The following is an 18,369-nucleotide window of genomic DNA, read 5'->3' as shown; positions in this document are numbered from 1 at the left end:
TCTAGTAGGAAATGTTCCTGAAAAATGGTGGGTAGTTTCATCTTAGTTTCAACCTCGTTGAGATTAGTCCTCTGATTTACGAGTTGTTCTCGCCAATTCTTTCATCTCCTCTTCCTATTTTAAACTGCAGTGACAGTCACATATTAAAAAAACAAGTAATGAGCCATTGTTCTTCCAAGAATTGCCCGTTCGTTGTTTACTGTATCTTAGTGCCTGTAAAAAGATATGAAATAAATATGCTTCAAGTGACTATTGAAGTGGGCAGCCTTTTTGCATCTGATGTCGGTTAGGTCTGTCTTGTCTTGTGTGTGTATGTGTGTGTGTGTGATTAAAAAGAAAAAGAAAAACCCACACCCTTAAAAAGTTCACATACCAGAAAGAAATGACTTTCATGTATATTAACTAAAGGAAAATTAAGACATGTTTCAGATATAAAGCTGTAACCATCAAATTCTCTCTTCATGTATACAGGCTGCTGTAACAGTGTGATTGCTTTTATGATTGTATCCGTCATGCTGTCAAAAATGAAATCTTATCTTCACTCATTACTAAATATACAAAGGGTTGGGATTTCCACTTGGCAACGGCTCCTGTTTACCTGAAGGCTTGAGTTTTGCCTGTGCTTTGATAAAGTTCATTTACAGCTATTTGCAGAGATAGATTCCACTTTTAAAATCCTTAAACTGCTTGAGTTTATAATCCAGGGTTCGTTCTGTGTCGCATGAAGGGCATTTGGTTTGGAAAGGAAAATGAAAGGGAAAATGGCAGAAGGATGTGCTGTAATAACATGTCAGAGTAATATTGCACATTTTGAGTATTCAGAGGGCTTCTGTGTTTTCTAACCCTGGAGACAGATGATGGTTTTTAAGAGAACTGAAACCAGTTTGCAAGAAGCTTCACTTAATTATTTATTTTATTTTTAGATTTATATACCGCTCTTCCTGCAAGAAGCCCAGAGCGGTGTACTACATACTTGAGTTTCTCCTCACAACAACCCTGTGAAGTAGGTTAGGCTGAGAGAGAAGTGACAGGCCCAGAGTCACCCAGCAAGTCTCATGGCTGAATGGGGATTTGAACTCGGGTCTCCATGCAGAAACCTGCAAGACCAGTTTACCAGAGGCAAAACAGGGATGAATTGTCCAGTCATGGATACCAAGGGGTGCTGTAGTTCAAGTTAGTGTTTTTTTAGACCTATTGAGCTCCTGTACTTCTGGCTGCAGCGGCTGAATCTTAACCCAGACTTCTGCAGCAACACACTATTATTGTGTTTGAGAAGTCTGCTTAATAATGACCTCTTCTCCTGCAGCCCAACACAACAGCACCCATCATGAGTTGTGCTTTCTGTCAAGACACTGTCAACTATCTAGGAGGGAAGAGCACCTGCTTGCATGCAGAAGGTTCCAAGTTCCCTCCCTGGAATCTCCAAGTTAGGCCTGAGCGAGATTCCTGCCTGCAGCCTCGGAGAAGCCACTGCCGGTCTGTGTAGACAATACTGAGCTAGATGGACCAATGGTCTGACCCAGTATATGGCAGCTTCCTATGTTCCTAAGTGTCCAGTGGGGCTTACTCCACAGGAGCTATGATGCAACGACTCTTTGTGTCTCATTTGATCATGCTGTATCATAACTCAAATCAGAGAACTGGAATCTATGGGATGGGTCCAAGGGTGGCCTTCCTCTGATGGAAGGAGTGACAGAAGAGTAATTGTCTGATAACGAAAGCATTCCTCATTTAAGAACATAAGAACGTAACAGCCCTGCTGGATCAGGCCCAAGGCCCATCTAGTCCAGCATCCAGTTTCACACAGTGGCCCACCAGATGCCTCTGAGAAGCCTACAGGTAGGAGTTGAGGGCATGCCCTCTCTCCTGCTGTTACTCCCCTGCAACTGGTACACAGGAACACAGGAAGCTGTCATATACTGAGTCAGATCATTGGTCTATCTAGCTCAGTATTGTCTTCACAGACTGGCAGCCGCTTCTCCAAGGTTGCAGGCAGGAATCTCTCTCAGCCCTATCTTGGAGAAGCCAGAGAGGGAACTTGGAACCTTCTGCTCTTCCCAGAGCAGCTCCATCCCCTGAGGGGAATATCTTACAGTGCTCACACTTCTAGTCTCCCTTTCATATGCAACCAGGGCAGACCCTGCTTAGCTTAAGGGGACAAGTCATGCTTGCTACCACAAGACCAGCTCTCCTCTCCTAGAGGAGAGGAGAGGCATCCTGCCTCTGAGGCTGGAGGTGGCCTATAGCCCTCCGACTAGTAGCCGTTGATAGACCTCTCCTCCATGAAGTTATCCATACCCCTCTTAAAGCCATCCAGGTTGTTGGCTGTCACCACAACCGGTGAATCCCTTCTGTTGAAGGATGCTCCTTCCACTGGAAGAAGGGAACCTTTGGACCCAACCCTATGTATCCCTAGGCAACCCCACTAGCCTTGCTATTCACTAGTTGCAAGACTTGTGGTGGGAATCTTAGGAACATAGGAAGCTGTCTTCTACAGATTCTGACCATAGATCCATTTAGGTCAGTATTGTGTACACTGCCTGGCAGCAGCTTGCCAAGGTTTCAGGCTGGAGTCTCTCCCAGCCTTACTTGGAGATGCCAGGGAGGGAACCTGGGACATTCTTAAAGCAGAACAGATGCTCTACCACTGAGTTAGGGCCTCAGGAATAAGACAGAGATATCTTACAGTAGACAGTGCTTACCTGTAGTCACCCATTCAAATGCAAATCGAGGCATATCCTGCTTAGCAAAGGGGACAATTCATGCTTTGACTGCTCTCTCCCCTGCTATAAAATAGTTGCATGGCTTGTGCTGGGAAGAAGCCAGGTTTGGGTATTGGACCTGCTCTATGTTGCATTTCCCTTTGTTGATTTCACTTTCAGGCAACACATTATCCAGAAAGTGGCTCACCCTCAACATTTACATTGCTTATTATTGACAGGTTATTCTTTGTGAGGCTCTATCCTAAAGTTAAGGCGTCTGATATGCCCAGGCATGATTTCTCTGAAGCCATGTTGACTATCTTGGGTTAAACAATAACTTTCTAGGTGTTCCCTGCTCTCCTTCTGATTAATGTTCCAAATACCTTCTCTGCCAATGGAAGAGATTGTAAATTCGAGAACTTTTTTACTTCCTTCTTAAGAAAACAATACAAATACAAGGCCAGAAATATGTGCTCTCGTGAACGTTCCTCAGCAAAGCAAACGAGGCCTCCAGAAGTCTGCAAACTTTCTTTTGATGGGTGTGATAAGCGTGCAACACAGATCTTTGATTTCTTAACAGCACACAGCTTGGTGGAGTGGCATTAATAGACATGAATGGCTGGGCAAGGCAGGAACAGTAAAACAGATAAGAGGAGGACATGAACACGACATTGTAAGGCCCTTTTCTCTGATCTGTAGTAAATCAGCTAAGCTGCGGGAAGGCATGTATCTATGGGCATGTCTAAACCAGACTTAATTTCAGGGACTCTTTTCCAGGAAGGGCTAAGGCTATACCATATTATATTTCTGCATGCATTTGGCCACGGAGAAAGGGAACCTGACATTGTTCTGGATAATACTAAATACATGATAGGTTCTTCCTACTCTCTCGACTACACCCGCCCAGTTGCTTCAACCTTGTCATTTTCAAAGCCATTTATCACATTTGCTTCTCGTCCTCTTCCAAGGTGCTGATCTTGGATCATCGTCCAAGGTGCTCCCATTTTATCTAAGCACCACGTGAGATCAGTTAGGCTGAGCAATGCTCTCTTGCCCAGACTGTACAGGGAGCTTCATGAATTTGAACCCCCAGGCTCCCTGGTCCGAACCAGAGGTGCTCCTACCCCTTGACTTCAGGACCGAAGTCCAGGGCCTCCACAGCCCCTGCCCCCCTGCAATTCTCTTTACCCTCTCCAAGGCGGTGTGGTCGCCTGGCTGAGCATAGTGATGCATAATTTTCAGGCGGGGCGGGGGGGGCGCCCTCCAAAGGCCTTTAGGTCCAGGCTCCAAAATTGCCTAGCTCCACGTCTGGTCCGAACCACTAAGGCACATTGGCCAACAGGATGCACAGCAGTACAGCACCACTGGGCACCATGCCAGGGCTGCTGTGGACTCATAAAGCGGTCTCAACACTGTCACGAATGAGCATCTGCGCAAGCAATGCTACTACAGCATGAATTGCTCAGAGGCTCAAATCTCATCAGCGGCCACCATGTCCTCTTCCAGAAGAGAAGTGCAGCAGTGGAGGCACCTGCACAGAGCTCCTAGCTTCCTGTAGCTCTCTGCAGCTTCCACTTTCATAGGTGCTATATTATCTCTCTGTGACTCTAGTCTTTTTCTAGCTCTATGAGGTCTCATTTCCCCATGCTTTCCAATGGGAGAGTTTTTCTGTTTTCTCCAAGACAGTAATGAATTTTTATGAGGTTTTGGGTTTTTGTGGTAGTCTGGGCAAGGTCTGTAACCTTCCTGCAAAAACAGCAGGTTTCTAGCTTTCATGGTTTGATTTGGGAGTTTCATGTCAGGCAGTGAATGACTCAGTGAGGGCTTGCAGTTTGCAAACATATTAGCTTCTATGACTCTAGTCTTTTGCTATATCGATGAGGTCTCATTCCTCAAGATTTCTAATGGGAGAGTTTTTCTAGCTTTTCCAGGAAAGTAATAATTTTTTTTTTCAGGGGTTGGGATTTTTTGGGAGTCCAGACAAGGTCTGGAACCTACCTGAGATCTTTTGTGGTTTGGTCTGGGGGTTAAATGAGTCAGTGAGCCAGTCAGTCAGTCAGTGAGGCCCAAGCAGCTTTATATTCTAGATTCGAGACTTTAAAAAAACATAAGTAATTATTATTGTGCAGGGGTAAGATCGCATTTAATTATCAAAAGTGGGGGGCAGGCCATGGGTCTTTTAAGTACTTAGCAATGCCACTGACTACAGTTATTCCCAGTGCAGCAAATAGAAATAGCTAGGGGTGTGCAAGCTGGCTCGATTCAAGCTGGGGTTCAAATCGAACTGTTATGGGCAGTCAGACCAGACTGGGCCCAGTTCGGACCAGTCCGGGGGTTTACTGGCAAAGGGGTATCTGATGAGGATTCCCCTTTACCAGTATACCCCCGAACCGGTCCATGAACGAGTTCGAACTGGTCCAGAGGTCCATGACAAGGTCCAGGACTAGGACCTGGTCCAGGACCAGGTCCGGTTCGACTGGAACCGAAACAGGCTGGGTCAATTTGAATCCAGTTAGGATTCGAACCAAACCGGCAAAACCAGTTTTGTGCACACCCCTAGTTGTAGCACTGCTTGCTCATTCGCTCGTTCTTAACAGCATCGAGGCTGGCTTAAGAGTCCAGAGTAGCCCCAATGCAGTGCACAGCAGTGCCATACCATGGCGGGTCATGTCAGTCACTGATTCTTAAATGGCGTCTTTGCTAAACGGCTCTAAGCCCTTTCCCTAGAAATATGATAAATATTGATTCTTCAGCTTTCCCATCTGTAAAATGGAAAGACATTTGCTAAATATGAATGAAAAATATTATTGATTATTATCAGTGCATCCGGAATCCAGAGTTAGAAGTCTGTTATTAGGAAAACCATAATTATGCAACTGAAATAATTTTTACCTACTCAACAAAAAACAAGCTGAATAAAATGTACTTTTCAAATAAATGCTTGGCTGGATATAGATTGTATCTTTAAAAGACTGCCAAGCACAGAATTTTGGTCCATGTCTTGGGTGGAGTAGTACAAACAGAATAACGTGAACTGCTTTTGGGATCTTTATCTGCCTTCATGTTTCTTGGTTTACTGCACTGTACTGAGGGCTAGGAACTTGCTTTTTAAACCATTAAATCACAGATTCTCAAAGCTCTCAGACAATCCACTAATTTCTTTGCCAAAATCCCAAGGCCTGTGAATAATGACATCATAATGCTCATTCTACCTGGGTCCAAATTTCTTGTTATTCACAGTTGTCCCACGGCTGGAACAAACAGCACGTTGAGACAATTCACCAGAGGGAGCTAGAGGGCAAACTCTTAGCCAGATTATGCTTTAAAAAGGTTCAGATGCATATTTAATTAAGGGGAGGTAATTTTAAGCAGAGAGGTGGTTTCTGTCCCTGCTGTGGAACTCTGTGCTCAGCTCTTCCCCACTCTCTGTATAATTTTTCAGCTGGAAATGGTGACGTTTGCCTATTTTGCCCTGAAGCAGCACTTTCAGATTGGCTTGTCTGGGGGAGAGATGATTTGGATCTTCCTAAGAGAAACGTGATGACATGGGGAAAATATAGCTTCCTTTGCACTCCATAGTTATCTTAATAACGTTGCCATTTTAAAAAGAACTATCTCGCACCTTTGAAAAGAGTTGTCCTTGGTTTTGTGGATAGTTTATACTGCTAGACATTAATATTTATTGACATGTGCTTTTTTTAAAAGCAAGTTTAGTTCATTGCCTGGGCTTCGGAATGATGAGCTTTGTGCTCATAGTGTTGTTCAAAGCATGTGTTACAGTGAGTTGGGTGGCAGTCCTCATCAGAGGGATACTCTCTATGAGTACGAGGTTCTAATCAGCAGCTAATACCTACCCACTGGCTAAACCTTTACCAAAGCCATCTCAACTGGCTGCAAATGGTACGTCTCACTACAGTCAATTGCACATGTTTGGGCCATGCACAGAGTATTTTTGCCTGCCCTGATCCTACTGGCAATGAAGTTCGCTGGGGTCATGACTCCAACCTTAAGCAGGTTGAGTCTATTCACAAAAAACTGTGCATATTGCATGGTGGTTGTTGTTTTTTTTTTTTAAAAAAAAATTAAAACTCTCTGCTCTCTGTATAATCCTGCAGTCTGTATACATGACACAAATGGCTCAACTCTGCATAATTTCTTTCATTTTGCACCATTCATTCTACAACCTTTAAAAAATGGTTTTGGAGAACCTGCCCTGGTTGCTTTGTCATGGAATGGCATAGAAGCTACTGAAGCCTGGTCACTGGGGATCTCATACAACCAGCCCTTTCTGGCTTCTGAGCTTTTGACAGCCACGTACCTGCACACACTTTCAAGAACAGCTATAAGGGCTAGAAACCCTTTTTTGAAAGAAAGAAAGAAGGAAGGAAGGAAGGAAACTGAGATTCTCAGAAAGCTGGACTCAGTGCCCAGTACCACATCCTTTACTTTTTATGCATTCCTGTAGAATTTGAGAGGGCATACAGACACACACACAGAGATTCCCCCTTTGCCTGCTTTTAAGCAGCCAGCGAAGTTGTTTTTATTCCACCACACTTTTAGTGATCTGATGGAGTTGTGCAATGGACTGCCATTATTTCCTATGGCTTTCCATTGTGAAACTCTGTTTGTGAAATTTCACGTGTTTGTGAAACAGAATTCTTATGAAATTGTGTGCATGCTTCATTATATTGCTGGTGGAATTGTATGCAGTCTTCCAGGCATTGTTTTTTTAATCTGTTGGAGAAGTGTTTGATATAACGTACAGTTATTTCTGCACAGATTTAGAAACTCAATAAGATAAATACTTGTGTAGCTAATATATATATATATATATATATATATATATATATATATATATATATTCTATCAGAACAATAATGTCTGTTTTAAAGTCCTTTTTACAATTTGTTATGGGGCAGCTAAAGAACAATTTGTTATGGGATGGCTAACACATTAAGTTGTTTGTTGTTGTTGTTTTCCCTTTATTTTTCAGCCAATTTAGTCAATTGAAATTTAGTCATGTTTTGATATTCAGAGCCCCCTCATAAGGTAAGGCCCTAAGCTACAGTTTACTCAGCCTGTGCCTAAAGCTGGCACTGACAACATCTGGGAACCAAAGGTCGATAATCTGGGCCACAGAGGCATGCCTCTCGTCCCCAGCCTGGGGAGAGATCTGCCCCCTGTACAGAATGAAAAGACGATATCCACAAAGAGCAAAAATAGGGACAAGTCACTGAAAGGTACCAGAAAATAGGGTCTCTTGCTGGAAACTGGGAAGAATGGGAAAGTAGGGATAGGAACATAAGAAGCAGCCTTATACTGAGTCAGACCATTGGTCCATCTAGCTCAGTCTTGTTGACTGAGCAGCAGCTCTCCAAGGTTTCAGGCAGGAATCTTCCCCAGCCATACCTGGATATGCCAGGGGCTGAACCCGCAATCTTCTGTGCGCAAGGCGGATGCTCTTCCACTAAGCTACAGCCCCACACCCGCAGGAGGAATCTCTTACAGTGCTCCCATGTACTCACCCATCCAAATGTGAACCAAGGCAGACCCTGCTTAGCAAAGAACAATTCATGCCCACTCCCACAAGACCAGCTCTCCTCGCTAATAAAACCAACTCTTCATCCAAGCATGTGAACAGGTACACGCTGAAGGTTGTTGGGTGGTCTTTCTAATGTTGTGGGGGGGGGTACAATGGCTTTTGGGGTTCTCTGCCCCCCCGACACTTTCTTGCCTTTGATTTCACCAGTGTCCCCTGTAACAGGAATTCCCAGATGTTGTTGACTACAGCTCCCATAATCCCTAGTTGCTATGGCCATTGATGGGAGTTGTAGTAGAAAACATCAGGGAATCTCTGTTACAGGAAACACTGCTGCCAACCTGGGCTTTCAGCTCTTCCCTATGTTACCTGATGGGAGATCTTACAGGTCAGAGTTCTGTGCTCGTCTCAGCCAGGCTTCCACATGTTTGCTTTCCTGGATCGCTGAGCACAAGCCGTGTGCCTTCTGCCCTCTCATTGGGATGCAACCGCTTCTTGAGAACCGGCCTGTCTGCCTGCTTGCAAAATTGATATCACACACAGCGTTCTATTTTTAAACAGCTCATTGCCTTGTCGGGGTCTAAAAGGTTCAGAATGGTTTTTATTGTATCAACAGAAGCACCGTCTTTTCACTCAGTCCAGCAAGCTGAAAAACACTGCAACATTGATTTTTTTTTAATCTGGTGCCCAGGAAAATACACACACACACACACAGAGCAAATACCTTGGTTTCTGACAAATGATGTCATCCTAATGCACTTGTTAGAACCACATTTTCAAAGTAAAAGTCTTCTGATGCTGACGAGGAGACATGAATTGGATAGCCCTGCTCAGATGGGAGGCTTCCCACCTCTATATTTGGGGTGATAGCTCACTAGATACCTTAAGTGGCGCAGCGGGGGAATGTTTGACTAGGTTACTGGTTCGAATCCCCGCTGGTATGCTTCCCAGACTATGGGAGACCCCTATATCAGGCAGCAGTGATTTAGGAAGATGCTGAAAAGACATCATCTCACACTGCATGGGAGGAGGTAATGGTAAACCCCTCCTGTATTCTACCAAAGACAACCACAGGGCTCTGTGGGCACCAGGAGTCGAAATCGACTTGATGGCACACTTTACTCAGCTCACCAGTGCTATGGTGTGCAATCTATGTGCATTTGCTTTGGAGCAAGCCCCATCAGCTGACATGATGTGCCGCTTACCGTCCCCATAATGTCCCACCCCAGGGCTGCTGCTGACTTGTAAGCGGTCCGGATCCTTTTCAGAACAAGTGGTCGCACAACGTAGAAACACAGGAAGCTGCCTTACTGAGTCAGATCCTTGGTCTATTTAGCTCAGTATTGACAACCCTGACTGGCAGCAGCTCTCTCTCAGCCCTACCTGCGGATGCCAGGGATTGAATTTGGGGCAGTCTGCATGCAAAGCAGATGCTCCATCTTTGAGCCATTTTTGGAAGGGCGGTATAGAAATCAAATCAATAACAACAACAACAACATCATGTATGGAAAGTCCCAGTCAGAAATCGAATCACTGCTAAACACCGTCCGTATATTCAGTAGCGATATAGCAATGGAGTTTGGACTAGACAAGTGTGCTGCATTAATAATGAACAGAGGGAAAATAACAAAAACAGAAGGAATAGAACTGCCCAATGAAAGCAACATCAAGAACCTGGAAGAGAAAGAACCTTACAAATACTTGGGCATTCTCCAGGCTGATAACATCGCACATACTGAAGTGAAAAGAAAAATTGGAAATGAATACATCAGGAGAGTTAGAAAAATCCTCAAGTCCAAACTCAATGACGGGAACACCATACAAGCCATAAACACCTGGGCTATACCTGTTACCAGATACACTGCAGGAATAATAGACTGGACCCAGGCAGAGATAAAGACGCTAGATCGTAAGACCAGGAAAATCATGACCATCAATCATGCTCTGCACCCCCCGCAGTGATGTAGATAGGCTATACTTCCCTCGCAGCTCAGGTGGAAGAGGAATGCTGCAAGTCCATCAAACAGTAGAGGAGGAGAAAAGAGGCCTTGAAGAATATATCAAGGACAGTGAAGAAGATGCACTTAAAATGGTCAAGAACGAGAAACTATTCAACACCAATGAAACAAAACAGGCCTACAAGAAAGAACAAGTCAAGAACCGAGCAGAAAAATGGAGAAATAAGCCCCTGCATGGTCAATATTTGCACAATATAAGTGGAAAATCAGACATCACCAAGACCTGGCATTGGCTTAAGAATGGCAACTTGAAGAAAGAAACAGAGGGTTTAATACTGGCTGCACAAGAACAGGCACTAAGAACAAATGCAATAAGAGCAAAAGTCAAAAAATCCACCACAAACAGCAAGTGCCCCCTTTGTAAAGAAGCAGATGAAACAGTGGACCACCTGATCAGCTGTTGTAAGAAGATCGCACAGACTGACTACAAACAAAGGCATGACAAGGTAGCAGGAATGATACACTGGAACATCTGCAAAAAATACAAGCTACCTGTAGCCAAGAATTGGTGGGACCATAAAATTGAAAAAGTGGTATAAAATGAAGATGCAAAAATATTATGGGACGTCCAACTACAAAGAGACAAACATCTGCCACACAAAACACCAGATATAACTGTAGTCGAGAAGAAAGAAAAACAAGTCAAAATAATTGACATAGCAATACCAGGGGATAGCAGAATAGAAGAAAAAGGAAAAAGAAATAGAAAAAATCACCAAATACAAAGATCTACAAATTGAAATGGAAAGGCTGTGGCAGAAGAAGACCCAAATAATCCCAGTGGTAATTGGCGCCCTGGGTGCAGTTCCAAAAGACCTTGAAGAGCACCTCAACACCATAGGGGCCACAGAAGTCACCATCAGCCAATTACAAAAAGCAGCTTTACTAGGAACAGCCTATATTCTGCAACAATATCTATAACCATTGACAATAAAATTCTGGCATCCCAGGTCCTTGGGAAGGACTCGATGTCTGGATAAAACAAACCAGTCAATAAAACCTGTCTGACTGTGTAAAAAATAATCATAATAATAATAATTTAATTTCTATACCGCCCTTCCAAAAATGGCTCAGGGTGGTTTACACAGAGAAATAATATATAAATAAGATGGATCCCTGTCCCCAAAGGGCTCACAGTCTAAAAAGAAACATGAGATAGACACCAGCAACAGTCACTGGAGGGGTACTGTGCTGGGGTGGATGGGGCCAGTTACTCTCCCCCTGCTAAATAAAGAGAATCACCACATTAAAAGGTGCCTCTTTGCCAAGTTAGCAGGGGAATATTTTAGGAATATTGAAATGTTTAGATTCTTTAGTGTCTAATAACTTTTCCTCATAATGAATCCCTATGAGGATTCATTATACACCTTTGTTTCTTCTGTTCATTTTGACTATCATTGGACAGAGCCAACTGTCAACTGCCATGTGTCAACTACACCCCCCCCCCCACACACACACCCTGGGGTACTCAGTTTATTTTAAAGATGTTTTTGAAGTGTTTAGATTCTTTGGTGTCTTCATTACACACCTACATTTCTTCTGTTCATTTTGACACCACTGCTTTGCAGGTGGGGGTGGGGAATTAGTGGCATCCCATGTTCCAACTACCCCCCAACCCACAAGCAACTGGGTACTCAGTTTATATTTTAGGAATTTTTGATGTGTTTAGACTCTTTGGTGTGTAATGAATCCTCATAGGGATTCATTATGAGGAAAGCTTATTAGGCACCAAAGAACCTAAACACCTGAAAAAAATCCTAGAACATAAACTGAGAAGCACCCCACTACCTTGCGAGTGGGAATGGGGTGTAGTTGGCACATGGCATTTGACAGTTGGCACTGTTGAAAAAACAGTCAAAATGAATAGATTAAATGAAGGTGTGTAATGAAGACACCAAAGAATCCAAACACTTGAAAAATAGTGACAACACATTTTGCTCCATAACTCCACTTCTACAAGGGCTAGAGCTTAGCTTTTTTTTTAAAAAAAAATGAAAGCTGGGAATCTGGGGGAATTAATAGGAGGGATCCAAATCTCAAATTGATTCAAATCAAATCAGGCACAATTCAATTTGTACCCGAATCTAGCCAATGGACCACAGGGGTGATTTGTTTTGTCTCCAAATCACTCAAATCAGATCAATTTGCACATCCCTATTTACCAGTGCAAACATGAGGGCACATCTCTATGCTGTTAGCCGCTTGTGTGAAGTATTGAGCGATGTTATGCCCGCAGTGGGACATAATGTTTGCACAGTTGTGCAAGGAGTGCTGTTTCACAAGCCAACAATTGCACAAATGCCATTGTATTTGTGCAGTTATTGCGTCCGTGCAATAACGCTCTCACACATCTGCACAAATGTAACATTCCATTGTGCATGTAACATTGTGCAGTATGTCAGCCAGTGTTTGGGGTTGATTCTAATCACAATGAGGAAAACTGTCATAAAAACGGCCAACCCCGTGAACAAGTGTTTATGTTGTCCAGGTTCCCAATGGCACTGCTATTATAGTAACCGAAGCTACGATTTCAGTTAGCTGGGACATCCACTCTTGCAGTGAATGGCAGAAAGGAACTTTGGATCTTCAGCCCCATTCCACCTCCTCTAGACGAACGACAGAAGAGGTTGTTGCTTTCGTCTTCATCATCTTTAAAAAGGGGCTGGATAATCTCCAACAATAAAAAAGCTCAAAAGTAGTAGATCATTGCCAGACTCTTTACCGAAGATAAGTTTAAGTAAAGCAGTGTTACACCCAGTGAATACGACTGTGACCTCAGCACACAAATAGGTGAAAGATCAGGAAGTTCATTATTAAAGGCATAACATTGTATTCCCCTTCTCTTTCAGGCATGGGTAAAACTGAAGTCAAGGTCAAGAGCTCAGTCATGCAACCATAAGCCCTTCTCTTCTAAATCACAAACATGCTTCTCAATCCCTAGGTATTAGGACTACAGGAAGCTGCCTTCTACCAAGTCAAACTAAGTCATTGGTCCATCTCGCTCAGTATTGTCTCCATTGACTGGTAGTGGGTCTCCCAGGTTGCAGGCAGGACCTTTTCCCAGCCCTACCGGGAACTGCCAGGGATTGTCACCCTCTTCACCTTTAAGGGAGAAAGTGGAGAGGATCAGGGGCAAGTGGGGAGAAGAGGAAGAAGAGTACCCCATCTATGCCTTCCAACAAGCGATTGGCTGGTGGTAGTGTGGAAGCAAGAGGTGGCTCCCCAGGACCAGGGATGCTAAGCACTGCTCGATGTAGTCCCAGAGAGCTGGAAGGATGACATGAGGAAGCACAGGAAGAAATGAGCCTGAGGACTGGGGAACGAGCCAGTTGGGATGAAGCGTAACCTGTTGGGGTTTAGGATTATTTATCTTTCCTTTGGGGGAAAGTGCAAAGCAATTTTAGCAGAGTGCTGGGAGAACATCTACTCCAGTTACAGAGTGTGGAGTTTAGTGGTTGCAGCTATTTAAGGAACATCCATGGAGATCACTGCAGAGTCAAAATTACTTAACTAGTTTATTGGTGAAATGCATTAGGATAGGGTTAGAGAAGACAAATCCTATCTAATAGCTACATAATGAGGCTATTCACACGATTGCAGAAAATCGGGCTAGCCTCCGCTAGCCTGATTTTCTGCAAAAGCACTCCACACACCCAGTTTTTTTAATCGTGAGTAGCCTTGGCATGACTCCGTGCCACAGCTACTCACGAGGAGACCCCCGGAGGGGAGGCAAAAAGCCGCCTCCCGGCTCTGGGAGTCTCGCCAGCATGCCCGACGCGCTTGCGCAGGGCATGCTGGAGCTTCCGGGGGCCGATCGACCCCCGCTCCCCCCAGCCCCCACTGGCTCAGTCACGGGGCCGGCAATCATGTGGGCAGCCGGATCAGGGCTCCCACTCTGATCGACTGCGGGGAGAGCTGCGTAGTCCAGCTTTCACATCCATAGAGTGTCATGGGAAAAACCATTGTCCGAATGATTCTAATCTTTGTAGGTGTAGACACGTCACAGCATCTAAATATCCTTTCCAAGGCCCTCATTGCAACCCTACCCAGTGCGAGTCTGCGGCGTATTTCTTGACTGCTTCCTGTCGACGGTCGATCCTAAAAGGCAGAAGCTATCTACCACTTCATTTTAAAATACAAGTTTATTAGTCAGGGTTACTTGGCATTGTTGCACGCTCCCACTGTGGAGCATGCCATTGTTCCATCCACTGTCATTATTTTATCCTTCATTTATTGCACTATCCCTTCATTAAAATCACATTTGCTTCATTATTTTCCCCCAACTTGTTTCATCTTTTGGTGAGGTTGGCTAAAGCTTACATTATTTTTTTACTAGCTTATGCGGTGGCAGCAGCAGCAGGATTCAATTCATGTCAGTGACTGCCTCTTGGGACTTTTACACACAGCAGGCTTTACCACACGTTTACTGGGAGGCTTTACTGCAAACTCAAATTTGTCCCCCCAAACCGACACAATAGTGGATTTTCTTACCCCGGATACAAATCCGGCTACACTCTTACGCAGAGTGAAAAACCCAAATTGTGTGTGAACTGCTCCCTGATAACTTGCAGGGAGTTTGAGATAAATCTGGTGGATATCTGAATGAACCCCCTCCATTCCAGAGGAGAGGTGAGTTAAAGGGCTTTAAAAGCCCAGTGTGAAAAACCTCCTGGTACTAGCCTTTTAAAAAAACTCATAATGCCCTGATGTTACAACCGATCCTGGGCGTTCTATGGGGAGAAATGGTGGCAGTCATAAACATTGGTTACCCACCACCACGACTCCTCATGACCACCATTTGCCCATTTCCACTAACGACCACCATTCATTCATTTCATTTCATTTCATTTCTAAAAATGCCCTTTCCCTACCAGCTCCCAGATTGACCCAACATCCAGGCATTCGGGCTTAAAATATGGTGGTCACTAGCTGGCAGCCACCAAATGGAGCACCATGGCCAGCAGGGCCAAGCCAGCCCTACCCAATGAAAATGAATGAGCACTGGAAATAGTTGTGATTCATGACTAATTTGTTTCATTTTTCCTTCATTTTGGAATGGATGTACCTGTCTACTCCCCAATTCTTCAAAATACAGAATTTTAATAATATTTGCTTTATTTGTGATTATACAGACAGTTTGTGTGGGGCCCAGGGCAAAAATAATGTGTGCCTGCTCCCCATGATTAATCACTACCATTCCAGCTGAAACGAGAAGAGTCTTTATTGCTTTGCTGCAGTACAGGGTCCCTGTAAGCATGGGGGTGAGGTGCAGCCTGGCTGCTTCCCTAGCCCCCGCACCCTCCAGACAGCCCTGCAAGCAGAGCAAACCAGCAGGCCCTCCTAAAAGGCTGCAAACCTGCTACCCCACATTACATCCCCAAAGGGAGGCCTTGGATCCCAAGGGGACTGCAGTCCGCTCTCAGCTCTCTTTCTCTCCCTGCCTCGGTCTCACTCTGCTCTGAAAACTGGTTCTTCGTACACAAACCTTACAATATCCTCTACCCTTCATGTGTAAGGGAGGCCACCTACAGTACCTCCTCCAAGCTGCGATGACTAACATTTAAGGGAGATCTCCAGGTATCAAGCAAGAGACCATTTCCTAAAATTATCTTCCACTGGTGCAACCCTGTCTTGGGTGTGTGTGGGGGTGGGTGGGGGGTGGCTGGCCAGTCCCACAATGGTGGGGACCAGGAGACTCCAGGTAGGAATCCTGACACTACTGCCCCTTCGCATTGCCAGGGCTCCACACCCCCATTTGTTCTGGGTCCCCTACCCCTCTAGGGACAGCCTTGCATTGAGGAAGCATCAGCCAAACCATTATAGACCATTAACATAACAAAAGAATAATTCATCAGGAGCTGTAGCCCCATCACTGACAAAGTTCCATAACAGAATCAAGACCCAATTCTATTCTCGTTCATGCCATATACATTTGCGTTACTCACCATTAGCCTTTTAAAATTATAGCAGGTTGGATTTCAGATCTTTAGCAAGTCAGTGTTATGTATGGACTTTGTAACAAGGCTTAAAAAGTATTATTCCTCTCATAAAATATTACTGCCTCCTCACCGCACACCCAATAACATATTCATCTTCCTACCTGCGCCTTTTTTAGAAATCTGGCACAGGAAGACAGAGGCAAAAATTCATCAGAAACCAAGAATTAGAGCAATTTTGTGATCTCCTAATGGCCCAGTAGTCAGACGGAACTATAGATTGTAATTTACAATAGAATTTGCACTCTCTAAGTATCCAATTCAATTTTATAAGTGCCTTCCTAGTTTGGGTTAGGTAAGAGCCTTTAGAACAGACGTCCTTTCCCCAAGCCCTATAAATAGTGAGCTGTTTAAAAAGTGTCACTCATCTCTCTGGGCACACGGAAATGATTGCAATGCTAGGCATATACTGGGGTGGTGGAGGGGGGCGGGATGGGGGGGGGGAAGCCAGCTTCTCATCCATCTCGTCAGATACTTGGCCTATATATTATTTATTGCCATAAAAAGGGAAAGGAAAGATTAGAAGACCTAATGAGATATGGAAGTGAAAAAGTCTGTACCTTGGACAAAGGCAGTTATCATAAATTATATGTTTGTAAAATGAACACAGGAAACGGCCTTATTCTGAGTCAGGCTATTGGTCCATCTAGCTCAGTACCATCCAGGCCTGCTCAACTTCAGCCCTCCTGCAGATGTTGGCCTACAACTCCCATAATCCCTGGCTATTGGCAACTGTGGCTGAGGATTATGGGAGTTGTAGTCCAACTACATCTGGGGGGCCTAAGTTGAGCAGGCCTGGCTACACCAACCTTGGGTTCCCAGATTTGTTGGGCCACAATCCCCAGGCTTCAGCCATTGTTGTGGCTGGGGATAATGAGAGCTGTGGTCCCACAACATAGGAACATAGGAAGCTGCCATATATTGAGTCAGATCATTGGTCCATCTAGCTCAGTATTGTCTTCACAGACTGGCAGTGGCTTCTCCAAGGTTGCAGGCAGGAATCTCTCTCAGCCCTATCTTGGAGAAGCCAGGGAGGAAACTTGAAACCTTCTGCTCTTCTCAGAGCAGCTCCATCCCCTAAGGGGAATATCTTACAGTGCTCACACTTCTAGTCTCCCATTCATGTGAAACCAGGGTGGACACGGCTTAGCTAAGGCGACAAGTCATGCTTGCTGCCACAAGACCAGCTCTCCTCTGGGGCCCCAGGCTGGGGCCCCAGGTTGGGAACCAATGGTCTACACTGGCTGACAGTGCTTCTCCTGGATTTCAAACTGGAGAATTTCCCAGTCCTACCCAGAGACAGCAGGATTGCATTTGGGACCCACTCAGAGTCAACTCCAGGAAATTTGAGGTCTATATATGACAGAACAGTCATTGCCCCTTTTAACTAGAAGGAATGGGGCACACACAAGGATGGGGCTGGTTTGTATGTCTTGTAGGCAATCACCTACTCCAGGGGTTGTCAAACTTGGGTCCCCAGATGTTGTTGGACTACAACTTCCATCATTTCCACACACAATAGCCAAAGGCTGAGGATGATGGGAGTTGAAGTCCAACCACATCTGGGGACCAAGTTTGACAGCTCCTGTCCTAATCCATTCTCATGTCCCAACAGAGCCTTCTGCACGTCACCAGGAGGTCTAGGAAATTCCTCATTTTGCCATGGTCTGAAGGCATGTGTTACAGTCACTTTGCTGAAGTGTAGTAGTTCTGGGTTTGATCAGTGCCTGGATGGGAGACCATACCATCCATGTATGCCACCTTGGGTTTCATGATGAAAGGAAGGTGGGATATCAATGTAACAAATAAAATCAGAAGCAGAGGAAGCCACTCCTGAGCCCTGGCATTTGCTTCCTCTCTAGCGCCTGCCACAGAAACAAGAATAACATTGCCAATAAGAGTGATTCCCTCCCCCACCCCCTGCCGCCCATACAAAAGGGACTGAACACCAAGTGATGGTCAATTTCAGTTTCCCATTCAGTGTAACTGGGTTACAAAATGACTCCATTATCAAAAGCAACATTATTTTTTTAAAAAAATAACTTACTGCGGGGAGGGATGAAACATCACACAGCAATTGGCCATATTAAGGTTGAAGAATACATGGCGTATGG

The sequence above is a fragment of the Hemicordylus capensis genome, chromosome 6 (genome assembly GCF_027244095.1).
Source record: "Hemicordylus capensis ecotype Gifberg chromosome 6, rHemCap1.1.pri, whole genome shotgun sequence".
Taxonomy (NCBI): Eukaryota; Metazoa; Chordata; class Lepidosauria; order Squamata; family Cordylidae; genus Hemicordylus; species Hemicordylus capensis.
The sequence above is the reverse complement of the archived record's forward strand: the minus strand, read 5'-3'. Positions refer to the sequence as shown.